General features: G+C 44.7%; 1 pseudogene; it reads right to left on the bottom strand.

The window, feature by feature from the left end:
* Positions 1 to 12,375: 12,375 nt before the first annotated feature.
* LOC128069530 (rho guanine nucleotide exchange factor 7-like) lies at positions 12,376 to 15,894 on the bottom strand (annotated as a pseudogene).
* Positions 15,895 to 17,360: the final 1,466 nt, after the last annotated feature.

The raw sequence follows: 17,360 nt of genomic DNA on the forward strand, positions 1-17,360 counted from the left end.
CCTTCTGAAATTGTTCTAAAAAATTGCAGATGAAGGAAAACTCTCAGACATCATTCTATGAGGCCACCCTCACCCTGATACCAAAACCAGAAAAAGATGTCACAAAAAAAGAAAATTACAGGCTAATATCATTGATGAACATAGATGCAAAAACATTCAGCGAAATACTAGCAATCCAAACCCCACAATACATTGAAAGTATCATACACCATGATCAATAGTATTTATCCCAGAGATGCAAGTATTTTTCAATATCCACAAATTAATCAATGAGATACACCACCTCAACAAACTGAAGAATAAAAACCATATGACTATTTCAATAAAAAAAAATCTAACAAAATTCAGCATCCATTTATGATAAAAGCTTTCCAGGAAGTAGGCATAGAGGGAACATACCTCAACATAGTAAAGGCCATAAAAGACAAACCTGCAGCTAACATCATACTCAACAGTGCAAAGTTGAAAGCATTTCCTCTAAGATCAGGTAAAAATCACTTGCTACTTATATATTCAACATAGTTTTGGAAGTCCCTAGTAATAGTAATCAGAGATGAAATAGAAATGAAAAGAATCCAAATTGGAAAAGAAGTAAAACTGTCACTGTTTGCAGACGATGTTACTATACATAGAAAATTTTAAAGATGCTACCAGAAAACTACTAGAGCTTCATCAATGAATTTGGTAGAGTGGTAGGTTTCAGAATTAATACATAGAAATTTTTTGTATTTCTATACACTAACAATGAAATATCAGAAAGAGAAATTAAAAAAGAAATCTTATTTACCATCACATCAAAAATAATAAAATACTTAGAAAAGGGCTTCCCTGGTGGTTCAGTTGTAAAGAATCCTCTTGCAGTGCAAGACTTGGGTTCAATCCCTGGGTCAGCAAGATCCCCTGGAAAAGGAAAAGGCAACCCACTCAAATACTCTTGCCTGGGAAATCCCATGGACAGAGGACCCTGGAGGGCTACAGCCCATTGAGTCACAAAAAAGTTGGATAAGACTTAGCAACTGAACAATGACAATGACAACAACCTAGAAAAGAAACCTGTCTAAGAAGCAAAAGACCTGTAATCTGAAAACTATAAGATACTGATTAAAGAAATCAAAGACTACAGAAGCAAATGGAGAGATATATCATGTTCTTGGATTAGAAGAATCAAGATTGTCAAAATGACTATACTACTGAAAGCAATCTACATATTCAATTCAATCCCTATTAAATTACTGATGGCATTTTTCACAGAACTAGAACAACACATCTAAACATTTGTATGGGGATACAAAAGACTCTGAATAGCCAAAACAATCTTGATAGAAAAATGGAGCTGGAGGAATTGGTGTCCCTGATTTCAGACTATCATAAAAAGCTGTAGTCATCAAAGCAGTATGGTAGTGGCACAAAAAGAGAAATATAGATCAATGAAACAGGATAAAATGCTCAGAAATAAACCCACAAACCTATGGTCAATGAATCTATGACAAAGAAGGCCAGAGTATACAGTGGTGGAAAGACAGTCTCTTCAATTGATGGTGCTGAAAACAGGATCAGTTCAGTTCAGTCGCTCAGTTGTGTCTGACTCTTTGCGACCCCATGAACTGCAGCATGCCAGGCCTCCCTGTCCATCATCAACTCCCAGAGTTCACTCAGACTCACGTCCGTCGAGTCAGTGATGCCATCCAGCCATCTCATCCTTGGTCGTCCCCTTCTCCTCCTGCCCCCAATCCCACCCAGCATCAGAGTCTTTTCCAATGAGTCAACTCTTCGCATGAGGTGGCCAAAGTACTGGAGCTTCAGCTTTAGCATCATTCCTTCCAAGGAAATCCCAGGGTTGATCTCCTTCAGAATGGTTGGATCTCCTTGCAGTCCAAGGGACTCTCAAGAGTCGTCTCCAACACCACAGTTCAAAAGCATCAATTCTCCAGTGCTCAGCCTTCTCCACAGTCCAACTCTCACATCCATACATGACCACTGGAAAAACCATAGCCTTGTCTAGACGGACCTTAGTTGGCAAAGTAATGTCTCTGCTTTTCAATATATTATCTAGGTGGGTCATAACTTTTCTTCCAAGGAGTAAACGTCTTTTAATTTCATGGCTGCAGTCACCATCTGCAGTGAGTTTGGAGCCCCCAAATACAAAGTCTGACACTGTATCCACTGTTTCCCCATCTATTTGCCATGAAGTGATGGGACCAGATGCCATGATCTTTGTTTTCTGAATGTTGAGCTTTAAGCCAACCTTTTCACTCTCCTCTTTCACTTTCATCAAGAGGCTTTTAAGCTCCTCTTCACTTTCTGCCATAAGGGTGGTGTCATCTGCATATCTGAGGTTATTGATATTTCTCCCAGCAATCTTGATTCCAGCTTGTGTTTCTTCCAGTCCAGCGTTTCTCATGATGTACTCTGCATAGAAGTTAAATAAGCAGGGTGACAATATACAGCCTTGACATACTCCTTTTCCTATTTGGAACCAGTCTGTTGTTCCATGTCCAGTTCTAACTGTTGCTTCCTGACCTGCATACAGATTTCTCAAGAGGCAGGTCAGGTGGTCTGGTATTCCCATCTCTCTCAGAACTTTCCACAGTTTTTTGTGATCCACACAGTCAAAGGCTTTGGCATAGTCAATAAAGCAGAAATAGCTGTTTTTCTGGAACTCTCTTGCTTTTTCCATGATCCAGCGGATGTTGGCAATTTGATCTCTGGTTCCTCTGCCTTTTCTAAAACCAGCTTGAACATCAGGAATTAGAAAGAATGAAATAATGCCATTCGTAGTAACATGGATGGATCTAAAGATTGTTATACTGAGTGAAGTCAGACAGAGAATGAGAAATACTGTATTATATTGCTTATATGCTGTATCTAAAAAGAAATGATACAAATGAACTTAGTTACAAAATAGAAACAGCCTCACAGAATTAGTCAACTTATGGTTACCAGCGGGGAAGGGTCGGGGAGAGGGATAGTTTGAGATTGACATATACACACTGTGCTCTCTCTCTGTATGTATGTGTGTATACACACACACACACACACACACACATATATATACACACACACTGCACAGGCCCTTAGTTGTGGCATGTAGGATCTAACTTCCTGACCAGGGATTGTACCTAGGTCCCCTGCATTGGGAGTATGGAGTCTTAGCCTCTGGACCACCAGGGAAGTCCCTGTATAATCTTCTATATTAATGTAAAGCTTCAATGGGTAATTATAAAAATTATTTTATTAACAAAATATTCAATAAAATTCACATGGTTAATGGAGTTCATTATTTTAATACTTAAAAATAAGTTAAAATAATTATTCAGAATAAAAACAAAAATAAAACAAAAACAAATGGTGCTGAGAGAAGTGGATATACCCTTGAAAACAATGGAATTGGACTCTTCAGTTTCTCTTCAAAATTACTCAAAATTGACCAAAGACTTTAGAAAAAGAACTAAAAATATGAAAAAAAATTAGAAGAAGATATCCTGGGATATCTTAATTAACTTCGATTTGGCAATAGATTTTTAGGTCTGACACCAAAAGTACAATAACCAAAGAAAAATAGATAAATTGGAGTTCTACAAAATTAAGAATATTTGTGTATCCAAGTAACAAACATTGGTGAGGATGTGGAAAAAAGAGAACCCTCATATACTGTTGGTGGGAATGTAAATTGGTGCAGCCACTGTGGAAAACAGTATGCAGGTTTCTCAAAAAATTTAAAATAGATCTACCATATATATATGACCCAGAATTCCATTCTTTGGTATGTAGCTGGGAAAAAAAGTACTAATTCTAAAAGATACATGCCCCTTAATATTCATAGTAGCAGTTTCATAATTGCCAAGGTATAGAAGCAACCTAAGTGTCCATCAACAGATGAACAGAAAAAGAAGAAGTAGTATATATACACAATAGAATACTTCTCAACTATAAAAAGAATAAAATTTTCCCATTTTCAGAAATATGGAGAGTCCTGGAGGGCATTAAGCTAGTGAAATAAATTAGACGGAGAAATACAAATGCTATATGTTATCACTTATATGTGGAATCTAAAATATATAACATAACAAATTAGTGAACATAACAAAAAAAGAAGCAGACTCACAGATATAGAGAACAAACCAGTGGTTACCAGTGAGGTGGGGAAAAGGGCAATACAGGGGTTGGGGGGAGGGAGGTACAAAGTTCTGGATATAAGATAGGTTACAAAATATTGCATGACACATGGAATATTTTGTAATAACCACTAATGGAGTGTAATCTTTAGGAATGTGTAAAATAATAAACAGTTAAAAAAGAGAAAAAGAAATTTTTTTTGAGTCAAAGGATACTGTCAAGAAAAAAATACAACCTATAGAATGACTGGAAATATTTGCAAACCCTACATTTGACAAAGGCCAGCAGGCCAGCGCACTAAGCGCAGCCGAGAGCTACCCCACGTCCAAAGTCAGGGACAGCGGCCCAGAGTACCAGGCTGCGATGGTGCAGGAATGGCCGGGAGGAGCCACCCCGCGTCCGAGGTCAGGGGCGGCGGCCGAGAGGAGCTACCCCACGTCCGAGGTCAGTGGCGGTCAGGAGGAGACACCCTGCTCCGAGGTCAGGGCGGCAGCCGGGAGGATCTACCCAGCGTCGGAGGCCAGTGGCGGTGGGGAGGAGACACCCTGCGTCTGAGGTCAGAGGCGGCTGGGAGAAGCCACCTGGCGCCCGAGGCCAGGGACGGTGACCCTGAGGAGCCACTCCGAGCCCGAGGCCAGGGGCGACAGCTGGGTGGAGCCACCCACGCCTGAGGCCAGGGCCAGCGGCCAGGAGGAGCAACCCGAGGAGCAGTGGCTGAGCAGGCACAGGAGGGCCTAGAGGAGCTATCCCACATTGAAAGTCAGGAACGGGGGCGGTAAGGAGATACCCCTCATCCAAGGTAAGAGAAACCCAAGTAAGATGGTAGATGTTGCAAGAGTGCATCAGAGGGCAGACACACTGAAACCATACTCACAGAAAACTAGTCAATCTAATCACACTAGGACCACAGCCTTGTCTAACTCAATGAAACCAAGCCATGCCTGTGGGCAACCCAAGACGGGTGGGTCATGGTGGAGAGGTCTGACAGAATGTGGTCCACTGGAGAAGGGAATGGCAAACCACTTCAGTATTCTTGCCTTGAGAACCCCATGAACATTAGGAAAAGGCAAAATGATAGGATACCAAAAGAGGAACTCCCCAGGTCATTAGGTGCCCAATATGCTACTGGAGATAAGTGGAGAAATAACTCCAGAAAGAATGAAGGGATGGAGCCAAAGCAAAAACAATACCCAGCTGTGGATGTGACTGGTGATAGAATCAAGATGCAATGCTGTAAAGAGCAATATTGCATAGGAACCTGGAATGTCAGGCCCATGAATCAAGGCAAACTGGAAATGGTCAAACAAAAGATGGCAAGGGTGAACATCGACATTCTAGGAATCAGCAAACTAAAATGGACTGGAATGGGTGAATTTAACTCAGATGACCATTACATCTACTACTGCGGGCAGGAATCCCTCAGAAGAAATGGAGTAGCCATCATGGTCAACAAAAGAGTCTGAAATGCACTACTTGGATGCAATCTCAAAAACGACAGAATGATCTCTGTTCATCTCCAAGGCAAACCATTCAATATCACAGTTATCCAGGTCTATGCCCCAACCAGTAACGCTGAAGAAGCTGAAGTTGAACAGTTTTATGAAGACCTACAAGACCTTTTAGAACTAACACCCTCCAAAGATGTCCTTTTCATTATAGGGGACTGGAGTGCAAAAGTAGGAAGTCAAGAAACACCTGGAGTAACAGGCAAATTTGGCCCTGGAATGTGGAATGAAGCAGGGCAAAGACTAATACAGTTTTGCCAAAAAATGCACTGGTCATAGCAAACACCCTCTTCCAACAACACAAGAGAAGACTCTACACATGGACATCACCAGACGGTCAACACCGAAAGCAGATTGATTATATTCTTTGCAGCCAAAGATGGAGAAGCTCTATATAGTCAACAAAAACAAGACCAGGAGCTGACTGTGGCTCAGATCGTGAACTCCTTATTACCAGATTCAGACTCAAATTGAAGAAAATAGGAAAAACCACTAGACCATTCAGATATGCCCTAAATCAAATCCCTGATGATTATACAGTGGAAGTGAGAAATAGTTTTAAAGGCCTAGATCTGATAGATAGAGTGCCTGATGAAGTATGGAATGAGGTTTGTGACATTGTACAGGAGACAGGGATCAAGACCATCCCCATGGGAAAGAAATGCAAAAAAGCAAAATGGCTGTCTGGGGAGGCCTTACAAATAGCTGTGAAAAGAAGAGAGGTGAAAAGCAAAGGAGAAAAGGAAAGATATAAGCATCTGAATGCAGAGTTCCAGAGAATAGCAAGAAGAGATAAGAAAGCCTTCTTCAGCGATCAATGCAAAGAAATAGAGGAAAAGAACAGACTGGGAAAGACTAGAGATCTCTTCAAGAAAATTAGAGATACCAAGGGAACACTTCACGCAAAGATGGGCTCGATAAAGGACAGAAATGGTCTGGACCTAACAGAAGCAGAAGATATTAAGAGGAGGTGGCAAGAATACACAGAAGAACTGTACAAAAAAGATCTTCACGACCCAGATAATCATGATGATGTGATCACTCATCTAGAGCCAGACATCTTGGAATGTGAAGTCAAGTGGGCCTTAGAAAGCATCACTACAAACAAAGCTAGTGGAGGTGATGGAATTCCAGTTGAGCTGTTTCAAATCCTGAAAGATGATGCTGTGAAAGTGCTGCACTCAATATGCCAGCAGATTTGGAAAACTCAGCATCAGCCACAGGACTGGCAAAGGTCAGTTTTCATTCCAATCCCAAAGAAAGGCAATGCCAAAGAATGCTCAAACTACTGCACAATTGTACTCATCTCAGATGCTAGTAAAGTAATGCTCAAAATTCTGCAAGCCAGGCTTCAGCAATACGTGAACTGTGAACTCCCTGATGTTCAAGCTGGTTTTAGAAAAGGCAGAGGAACCAGAGATCAAATTGCCAACATCCGCTGGATCACTGAAAAAGCAAGAGAGTTCCAGAAAAACATCTATTTCTGCTTTATTGACTATGCCAAAGCCTTTGACTGTGTGGATCACAAAAAACTGTGGAAAATTCTGAGAGAGATGGGAATACCAGACCACCTGACCTGCCTCTTGAGAAATCTGTATGCAGGTCAGGAAGCAACAGTTAGAACTGGACATGGAACAACAGACTGGTTCCAAATAGGAAAAGGAGTATGTCAAGGCTGTATATTGTCACCCTGCTTATTTAACTTCTATGCAGAGTACATCATGAGAAACGCTGGACTGGAAGAAACACAAGCTGGAATCAAGATTGCTGGGAGAAATATCAATAACCTCAGATATGCAGATGACACCACCCTTATGGCAGAAAGTGAAGAGGAGCTTAAAAGCCTCTTGATGAAAGTGAAAGAGGAGAGTGAAAAGGTTGGCTTAAAGCTCAACATTCAGAAAACGAAGATCATGGCATCCGGTCCCATCACTTCATGGGAAATAGATGGAGAAACAGTGGATACAGTGTCAGACTTTGTATTTGGGGGCTCCAAACTCACTGCAGATGGTGACTGCAGCCATGAAATTAAAAGACACTTACTCCTTGGAAGAAAAGTTAATGACCAACCTAGATAGTATATTGAAAAGCAGAGACATTACTTTGCCGACTAAGGTCTGTCTAGTCAAGGCTATGGTTTTTCCTGTGGTCATGTATGGATGTGAGAGTGGGACTGTGAAGAAGGCAGAGCGCCGAAGAATTGATGCTTTTGAACTGTGGTGTTGGAGATGACTCTTGAGAGTCCCTTGGACTGCAAGGAGATCCAACCAGTCCATTCTAAAGGAGATCAGCGCTGGGATTTCTTTGGAAGGAATGATGCTAAAGCTGAAACTCCAGTACTTTGGCCACCTCATGCGAAGAGTTGACTCATTGGAAAAGACTCTGATGCTGGGTGGGATTGGGGGCAGGAGGAGAAGGGGACGACCAAGGATGAGATGGCTGGATGACATCACTGACTCGATGAACATGAGTCTGAGTGAACTCCGGGAGATGGTGATGGACAGGGAGGCCTGGTGTGCTGTGATTCATGGGGTCGCAAAGAGTCGGACACGACTGACTGACTGAACTGAACTTTTATTCAACATTTTATTCTGGGTTCTTGGCAAGGCAGTTAGACAAGAAAAAGAATCTAAAGGTATCCAGAGTGGAAAAGAAAGGTAAAACTATTTATAGATTACATGATTTTATATTTAGAATATTAAAATAAGAATCCAATAAAAACGTATTAGAAATAATAAAGAATTTAACAATGTTCAGTTCAGTTCAGTAGCTCAGTCATGTCCGACTCTTTGCAACCCCATGAACTGCAGCAGGCCAGGCCTCCCTGTCCATCACGAAATGTTACAAAATACAAAAATCAACATACAAAATTAATTATAAAATACAAAAGAAAATTCTATTTACAATGATATAATAAAATATTTAGGATTTTTTTTTGTAACATAAAAAAAATAGTCAGTTTAATAATTACAACAATGTAGCATGTCTAGTCAAGGGCAGGACACCGGCGGGGGCATTTGTGGAGCATCCCCATGGCTGTAAACGGGGTCCTTGAGTGCCCTATAGAATCACGGGCACGGGCACTGGGGGCCCACGGGGAGTTCCCAACAATGGCCCAACCTGCTGCAGAGAATGTCTCCCGGCCACATAAGGCTCCAGTATGTCCCCTCTCGCCTGGGTGAGGACATGGCTCTGTCTCCTCGTTTATGGAAGGTGGTGGCAGAGGTGACTCCAGCAGGCAGACAACACCTTCCTGACATCCCTTGGGACCCCGAGCCCCTCAAACATCCCACAGAGACACGGTTGCAGTCCACTAAGAACAGGGCAGGTTTGCAGAAAGAACCACTCAGATGCATGGTCTCTGCTCCTTAAAAACCTTAGTAAAACCGTGGGACCCAGGAAGGATGCGTTACACAAGCATGTCAACGGCCACCCCTTGGGAGAAGGGGTGGTGAGAACACACGTGTGCCCCCTTGGTGCTAAAGTTAACAGTTAAGGCAGGTTCTGTGGGTGCCCCATCGGGGTGTGGGCGGCAATATCACCTGTCACAAAGTGCTAGAGAGTCAGGTGATGAAGTGGTTCCTGAGTTAGAATTTGCTTGAGACAGCAAACTTCAGTACATTCGATTGGACTGTTTCCCACTGAGAGGTCTCACGCATCACCAAAGGGCCTACTGTGAAAACAGGGCTTACAAAACACCCCAAGGACTATTTTTTCTAGCCCTACCACTAACGAACAAAATAAAATGCTAAGCACAAGAAGTCTGCAGTTCTTTGGATCACAGACATTCTGACTGGTGTGAAGTGGTACCTCCTTGTGATTTTGATTTGCATTTCTCTAATAATGAGTGATGTTGAGCATCTTTTCATGTGTTTGTTAGCCATCCGTATGTCTTCTTTGGAGAAATGTCTATTTAGTTCTTTGGCCCATTTTTTTGATTAGGTCATTTATTTTTCTGGAATTGAGCTGCATAAGTTGCTTGCATATTTTTGAGATTAGTTGTTTGTCAGTTGTTTCATTTGCTATTATTTTCTCCCATTCAGAAGGCTGTCTTTTCACCTTGCTTATATTTTCCTTTGTTGTGCAGAAGCTTTTAATTTTAATTAGATCCCATTTGTTTATTTTTGCTTTTATTTCCAGAATTCTGGGAGGTGGATCATAGAGGATCCTGCTGTGATTTATGTCGGAGAGTGTTTTGCCTATGTTCTCCTCTAGGAGTTTTATAGTTTCTGGTCTTACATTTAGATCTTTAATCCATTTTGAGTTTATTTTCGTGTACGGTGTTAGAAAGTGATCTAGTTTCATTTTTTTACAAGTGGTTGACCAGTTTTCCCAGCACCACTTGTTAAAGAGATTGTCTTTACTCCATTGTATATTCTTGCCTCCTTTGTCAAAGATAAGGTGTCCATATGTGTGTGGATTTATCTCTGGGCTTTCTATTTTGTTCCATTGATCTATATTTCTGTCTTTGTGCCAGTACCATACTGTCTTGATGACTGTGGCTTTGTAGTAGAGCCTAAAGTCAGGCAAGTTGATTCCTCCAGTTCCATTCTTCTTTCTCAAGATCTGCAAGCAATAAATGCTGGAGAGGGTATGGAGAAAAGGGAACCCTCCTACACTGTTGGTGGGAATGAAACTAGTACAACCACTATGGAAAACAGTGTGGAGATTCCTTAAAAAAATTGCAAATAGAACTGCCATATAACCCAGCAATCCCACTGCTGGGCATACACACCAAGGAAACCATAATTGAAAGAGACACATGTACCCCAATGTTCATCGCAGCACTGTTTATAATAGCCAGGACATGGAAACAACCTAGATGTCCATCAGCAGATGAATGGATAAGAAAGCTGTGGTACATATACACAATGGAGTATTACTCAGCCGTTAAAAAGAATACATTTGAATCAGTTCTGATGAGATGGATGAAACTGGAGCCAATTATACAAAGTGAAGTAAGCCAGAAAGAAAAACACCAATACAGTAAAGATGGCAATGATGACCCTGTATGCAAGACAGCAAAAAAGACACAGATGTATATAGCGGTCTTTTGGACTCAGAGGGAGAGGGTGAGGGTGGGATGATTTGGGAGAATGGCATTGAAACATGTATACTATCATGTAAGAATCGAATCACCAGTCTATGTCCGATGCAGGATACAGCATGCTTGGGGCTGGTGCACGGGGATGACCCAGAGGGATGTTGTGGGGAGGGAGGTGGGAGGGGGGTTCATGTTTGGGATCGCATGTACACCCGTGGTGGATTCATGTCAATGTATGGCAAAACCAATACAGTATTGTAAAGTAAAATAAAGTAAAAATAAAAATTAAAAAACACAAGAAGTCTGCAGTTCTCGTTACAAGGTCAACTGTCATCATAGTTAATGTCAGCCCCCGGACACACCCACTGAGTAGGGGAGCCTGAGGGCGGGGCGCAGGCGGGGACCACAGGCACCCAGACCTGCAACTGCTCGGAACTCATGGACGTCTGCCAGCCCGACGCAGTGAGAGGAGCGCAGGTCAGAGTTGCATCTAATGCCACGTGGGACACCCAAGACATCCCTGATCCAGGAGCTGGGGCTTGGGCTTTTAAAGATACTACACTTATCCTTTACATGTTCATCTCACTTTACAAACGACCTCTTCAGAAGAGTGGGGCAGAGGAGCAGGTTCCATGAACTGGCTGGACCCCGGGCTGGGCTCCAGGCCCCGAGGACAGGCTCCCTCCCCCGGGCCCTGGCCATCTGGATTCAACATGAGGTGGGGTGGGGGAGGGTCCTCGTCTCAACCCCGACTCCTTGGGGAATCTCAGGCATATTCTATTGCTGTACTTTTACAGAAACAGTGCAGACACTGCCTCCTCAGTGAGCATGGAAGGCCTGCCCACTGCCTCCGATGGGACAGAGTGCCCACCTGCACCTGGCAGCATGTCCTCACAGGCTGCAGCAATATGCAATAAATAACACACTTTATTTACAAGCTCCAGTGAGCTCTCTCCTTCTGGGAGGACAGGACAGTGCACATGGCCAAGTTACCAGACCAGCCCCCACTCCAGGCACCCTCCGCCACACATGTGCTCACATGAGGCAGACATGCACATACCTGTCACGGGACCCAGTGCCAGCAGATGTGGTTCCTCGTATTCAGGGCTGAGGCCCAGACCCCTGGGTTCAGGCTAAGTGAGGCACATGGCAACTGTAACCCTGGTCTACCAGGAGACTGGGGTGGAAAGACAGGGCCTCTGCAGGTCTAACCAGGTGAGCTGCAGGCAGACACTGTGGGAAGTGTTTCTGGAGCACTGCGGGGGGTGGGGTGGGGGTCAGGGAAACAGAGCATGCACCCTCAGAAACACTTGTGTGTCTCCAGCCTCTGGTCCCCACGAATGGTGAGCAAGAGACCCAGGGAGCAGGACCAGAGAGGTTAGTGGAAGGGGACTGCAGCCCAGGAGTCAGTCCAGATAGAACCACCATCGTATGCATTCAGAATGGGGCATTTACAGGGAACGTATACATAATATTTACACATGTTCACTCAGAGCCTGCAAGTCCAGACGCCGTCACTGCACTTATTGTAAAACTAGGTACTGGATGTGGAGGGGGAGACATGCAGTCTGGCCTTAGCGCCGGTACCTCACAGCCGCCCCAGGCTGCATGTCTCCACGCGCAGAAAGCAGTGGCTGTGCAGCCCCTCCCTGCAGCCCTGAGTGTCACGGGCCAGGGTTGCAGGGCTCCAGCTCAGTCTCATAACCGGTCTTAATGAAGCACCAGCATGCCCCTCAGAGATGAATCATCCCAAGCAGGGTCGTTCAGGTTCTTGAGAACCTTCTTCACCAGTTTCTCCAGGTCTTTGCAGGCTCTCTGCTTCTCCTCCAGGGACTTCTTCATCTTCTTCTTGTCCTGTCGTAACTCCTGGACTTCATCTTCTAGCGCGTATATGGTGTCAACGAGACTCTTTTCTTCTGTCACTGTCTGACCATTACTTTTAGTTTCTTCAACTATTATTTTCTCTTCTTCTGGAAGCAAAACTTGTGGAGCAGATTCTTTGTATGAACTTGAGTTGAATGTCTGCCATGTCTTGGCGCTGGTGCAGTAAGCCTTGATGACCTTCAGGATCTGGGCATCCTCCTCCAGGGCAGCTGTGTTTTTCCTCAGTGTGAACTCCTTGTCTGAAGGTTTCCACTCCGGCCTACGCTTGGGGAGCAGCTTCTTCATGGTCTTGGAACTCTTACTCAGGTCCTCTTTGTAGCAGAGGGCAGCCAAGGTCTGCAGGTGGGGGTGCGGGTCACAAGCAGTTCAGGCTCCAGGGCTTGGGTGTCTTTGGAGGCTCTAGGGGCCCCCTGTTGATTGATGGTGGTGTGTGGAGTGCGGTGGTGGGAGGGGTGGGGCAGCATGTGGTAGGCGGGCGTCAGCAGCATAGGCTTGCTGTCCACATGCTTGCTGGACCGGGTGATGGAGTGGGAAGCAAGGGTATGAGACAGCACAGAGTGAGGCTTGATGGTGGGGTTTCCCACCAGGGTGACCTTCGTTTGCTTCTGCAGATGGTCCACCCACTCGTGGAGGTCCTGCTGGTTGTTTCAGAACACCAAGATCCACTCGATCATGCTCCCTGATATTTCAAACGCATTTCTATGATTTTCACTGTCCTCAAGATTTGTGATTGTCATTCCTGTCATTGGTAGCTTTCCTTGATATATAAAACCACTCATCCTAGGACTGACAGACAACATTAGCAAAATATTTGGAAACAGTAGAAGATAGCTTTCATTCTTTTCCTCACTGCCAGCACACTGGATCAGGACCTGGGACACGTAAACAGTGCTGCCCAGGGTCTTGATGTTGTTGCCCTCCCAGCTCCGGATGGCCCCTGTCAGGATCTGCAGCTCCAACTCCTTCCTCTTCCACACCTCCTGACACTGCACTGAATGGTTTTTGAAGGCAGTCATGGATTCCTGAATATCTTGTCTGTCTGGGTGATAAACCTCCATGTGTCTCTCCAGCTCCTTGAGCAGCACAGGGTACTTGTCCAGGCACATGTGGACAGTGCTGCCAGTGGTTAGCATGAGAATCCCTGGGCTGCTGGTACCGGGAGCCAGCATGGAGAATCCTGCCCATGGCAAAGGTCATGAGGAAGGGGGCCTGACAAAACTCATAGGCGGGATCAGGCCTCAGGGGTCCCCCCTGGATTTTCTCGAGCATCTACCCCCAGAACCAAAATCTGTCTGCTTTACTATATTATGCTTTCCACCTACTCTTCTGACATTACAGGGGGGCTGTCCCCCCAGCACATTTTTCTGGAAAAAGTTAATTTAGAGCTTTTAGATAATAAGTCTCCTGGGCATAATAAGAGTGTTTCAATCCAAAAACCCCTCTGATAGCTTTCTAGCCTCCTGCCAGACTCTTACAGCTGTGCATGTGATTGTTTGCGGCCTCCCAACCACGAGAGGCACAGGAAGCTTAAAATATCCTAGGAATGTAGGGGCTTCCAAGGAGTCAAAATCATTAGAATTGGACTGATTAAGGGTTTCATTTGTTGAGCCAATACTTGCTGCCAAGTTTTCATATCTTTTATTTGTAGATATAGTTGGTATATAGAAAAAACAGGTAGTAGCCCTGGTATTAGCAACATTAGATCTTTGAGTTAAGTACTTTCTTTGTTATAACCCACTGCACCTTTGTTCTACAGGAACGTAACTTTATTTAGTACTTTGAGGGTGATGCAGATTAAAGAAAAAACACTTCAAGGGAAAATGAGTTTTCTGGTTGATAGACATTTATCTAGGAAAAGAGCCATAAAAATGTTAACAGGCCCCCTGGCCAGAAGATGATGTAAAACCACCTGAGACCTTTTGTATACGGGAAGGTAGGCAGAAAGAAAGCCTGGTCTCAATAAGGGTCAAGACTGCTGCCCTTGCATAACTCTGCATACTCCATTATTTCTTTATGTAGAACTTGGGGTATATAAGCTGCTTTTGAAAATAAAGTTGTGGGTCTGGCACTGATGCTTGGCTCCCCCATGTCGTTCTTTTCTCCCTTTTCTGGCTGAATTCCCATCTGGAGCGCGGAGGCTCACCATGTCTACTTATTTGTCCTGGCTTCTAAGACCCACGCGAGAGGGAGCCTAGGGCGGGGCACCCTCTGCTATTCAAGCGGGTGCTGGTGGCCTACGTAGATGGTGCAAACCCCTTGTCTCAGAGTTTTATTGGTTCTCCGCATAAACCAAGTTATTCAGCCTCTTTTCTCTACTAATTTTCCTGCTACACTATTCTTTCCTAATCTCTCTTTGTATCTCTAATAAATAAGTCTCTCCTCACCAACTCCATCCCTGCTTCGAATTCCCTGGATCCACTGGGGCTGGACCCCGGCATGCTGGCACCCTTCATCTCTATGAACTCTCCCAGCTCCTCACTGTGCTCCGTGAGAATGCTGACCGTGGATGGTGGTTGGCACAGTACGCCAGGTACAGGGTCTTTGTTTGTGGCATCAGGCTGAGGAAGCAGGCCCCAACCCTCTGTTGGGTCTCTGGCATCTTGGTGCATTCTTCTAAAGACTGTACAAGCATTTGCTGGAAAAAAACATATTTCTTCAGATTTCCCATTAAATATGAAGTGTTTGCTGAACTTAACTTCTCACTGGTCTGCAGGGGCCGTAGGTAGATTGAAAGCAGTTTGAAGTTCTTTAGAATATTCATTTTCTGTTTCCAAACTATTCTGTAGCACCACATTGTAACAGCTTTTGTTAATGACAGTCGTATGAAATCCTTTGGGAGGGCTCTTCAAGATTCCGGGTAAGTAGTTGCTGGAGAACCAGCCAGTCCTGCCGTTGTGTGTGCCCTCCCACCAGCCCCCGTCCTCCACCCACGTGATGTGGATGATATCTCCTTTTGTGAAGGACAGCTTGTCTTCATTCTTCTGCTGGAAGTTAAACTTGGCTCTGATGACCAGCTGATTGTTGCTATTATCGCTCATATCCAAACTACGGTACTGGCCCTGGAACAACTGTGAAGTCCTACCGTGAAGGCTGCGGTCCCAGGGAGTCAGAAGACTTGATCTGGTGGGAGGAGGGCCAGGCGCACATGAAGTCGCTCCCCAGGCCGATGTCTGCTGTTACTTTCTTCAGCGTCACTAAGGAGCTGAGGACCTTGTTGAAATTCTGCCCCTGATACAAATAATTTGCATCAGATGTCTCCAGCTGCAGGGACACCTGGCAGCCTCGCAGGAACTCATGAATGTTGCTCAGGCACTCACCCTTGCTCCGGGGCTCCGGGTAGACCTGCAACACCGAGCACAGGTGCTGAGCACTGTGCATAGGTCACAGGCGCGCCCAGAGGTGAGCCCGACGCGGCCCTCTGCAGGCATACCCGCCCCTCATGTGACCAAGGTGGGTGGCCCCGGTGGCCTGGAGTGACCCTGGCCGCCCCTCAGAGCCTGCACACTCGGCCACTGCCTCTCCTCATATTTAAGATCAATTTAACAAAAAAGTGCAAAACTTTTGAAAGAGGGGTCAAAGATAACAGCATAGGAAGACCCTGAGCTTGCCTCCTCATATATAGAGCAATTCCTGCTAAAGAACAACTAATTGGCTGATTGAACTGCTACTGCAAAGAGAAGCATAACATAGAAATGGGTAGAAGAGATGGGAACATGGAATCTGCAAGGACTCACCCCTGATGTGGAGATAGGGAGGGATATTGCTGAGGAGTCAGAGGTAGGGAGGGTAGGGAGGGATATTGCTGAGGAGTCAGAGCACAGACTCACCCACCTTGAGACACAGTGAAAAAAACAGCAATTTAAAAGTCATCTAGACTATAAATAAAGGAAATCTACTCATTAACCCTAGAGCTTTGGGTTAATGGGCAGGAAATTGGAGGTCTCACCAGGGTTGGAGTTATCAGTGAATGCCCCAGGCATTCCCTCAGGCCCATGCCCACTCCAGCTCTAGCCATTTCACCAAGGGCAGTGTCAGGTGAAGTCGCCCCTAGCCACTCCCAGGATTGTGCTTAATCCAGCTCCAGCTGTTCCACCATGGAGGCCTTGTTACAACACTTCCTGAGACTGCATCCAGCCCAAGCCCACCCTAGCCCCAGCTGTTTTGCCAAAGTGGCCCCAATGTGGCACACCCCACAAGGAATTACCCTGGCCCAGGCCTGTTCCAGCTCCAGCCTTCACATCAAGGTGGTCTCAGGAACATCACTCTCTGGGAATCACCACCAGTCCAACCCTCTTCAGCTCAAGCCACTCTGCCAAGGTTGCCTCAGTTCAGCACTCCCCAGGGACTTCCTTTGGCTCATGCCTACTCCAGTTTTACTAATCTGCCAAAGCTTCCAGGTGCAAGCAGTCTAGACAGGGGATGCTCCCACACAAGGCCCTCCTTCACCTATTCATAGAAGCAAACACCAAAAGCACACAAAATGAGGAGTTAGGAATATGTTCCAAATGGAGGAACAAAATAAAAGCCCAGAAAAATAAAACCCCAATGAAATGGAGATAAATATTTTACATAATAAAGAGTTCAAGAAACAATCATGAAGATACTCACTGAACTCAGCAGAGTGGAGGAACTCAGTGAGAACTTCAACAAATATTTTAAAAATATAGGGAAGAACAAACCAGAACTGAAGAATATAATGACTGAAATAAAATATATTCTAGAGGTAATCAACAACAGATTACATGATACAGAAGAATGGATAAGTAATCAGGAAGACAGAATAGTGGAAATCACTCAATCATAATAGGAAA

The sequence above is a fragment of the Budorcas taxicolor genome, chromosome X (assembly GCF_023091745.1).
Source record: "Budorcas taxicolor isolate Tak-1 chromosome X, Takin1.1, whole genome shotgun sequence".
Lineage (NCBI taxonomy): Eukaryota > Metazoa > Chordata > Mammalia > Artiodactyla > Bovidae > Budorcas > Budorcas taxicolor.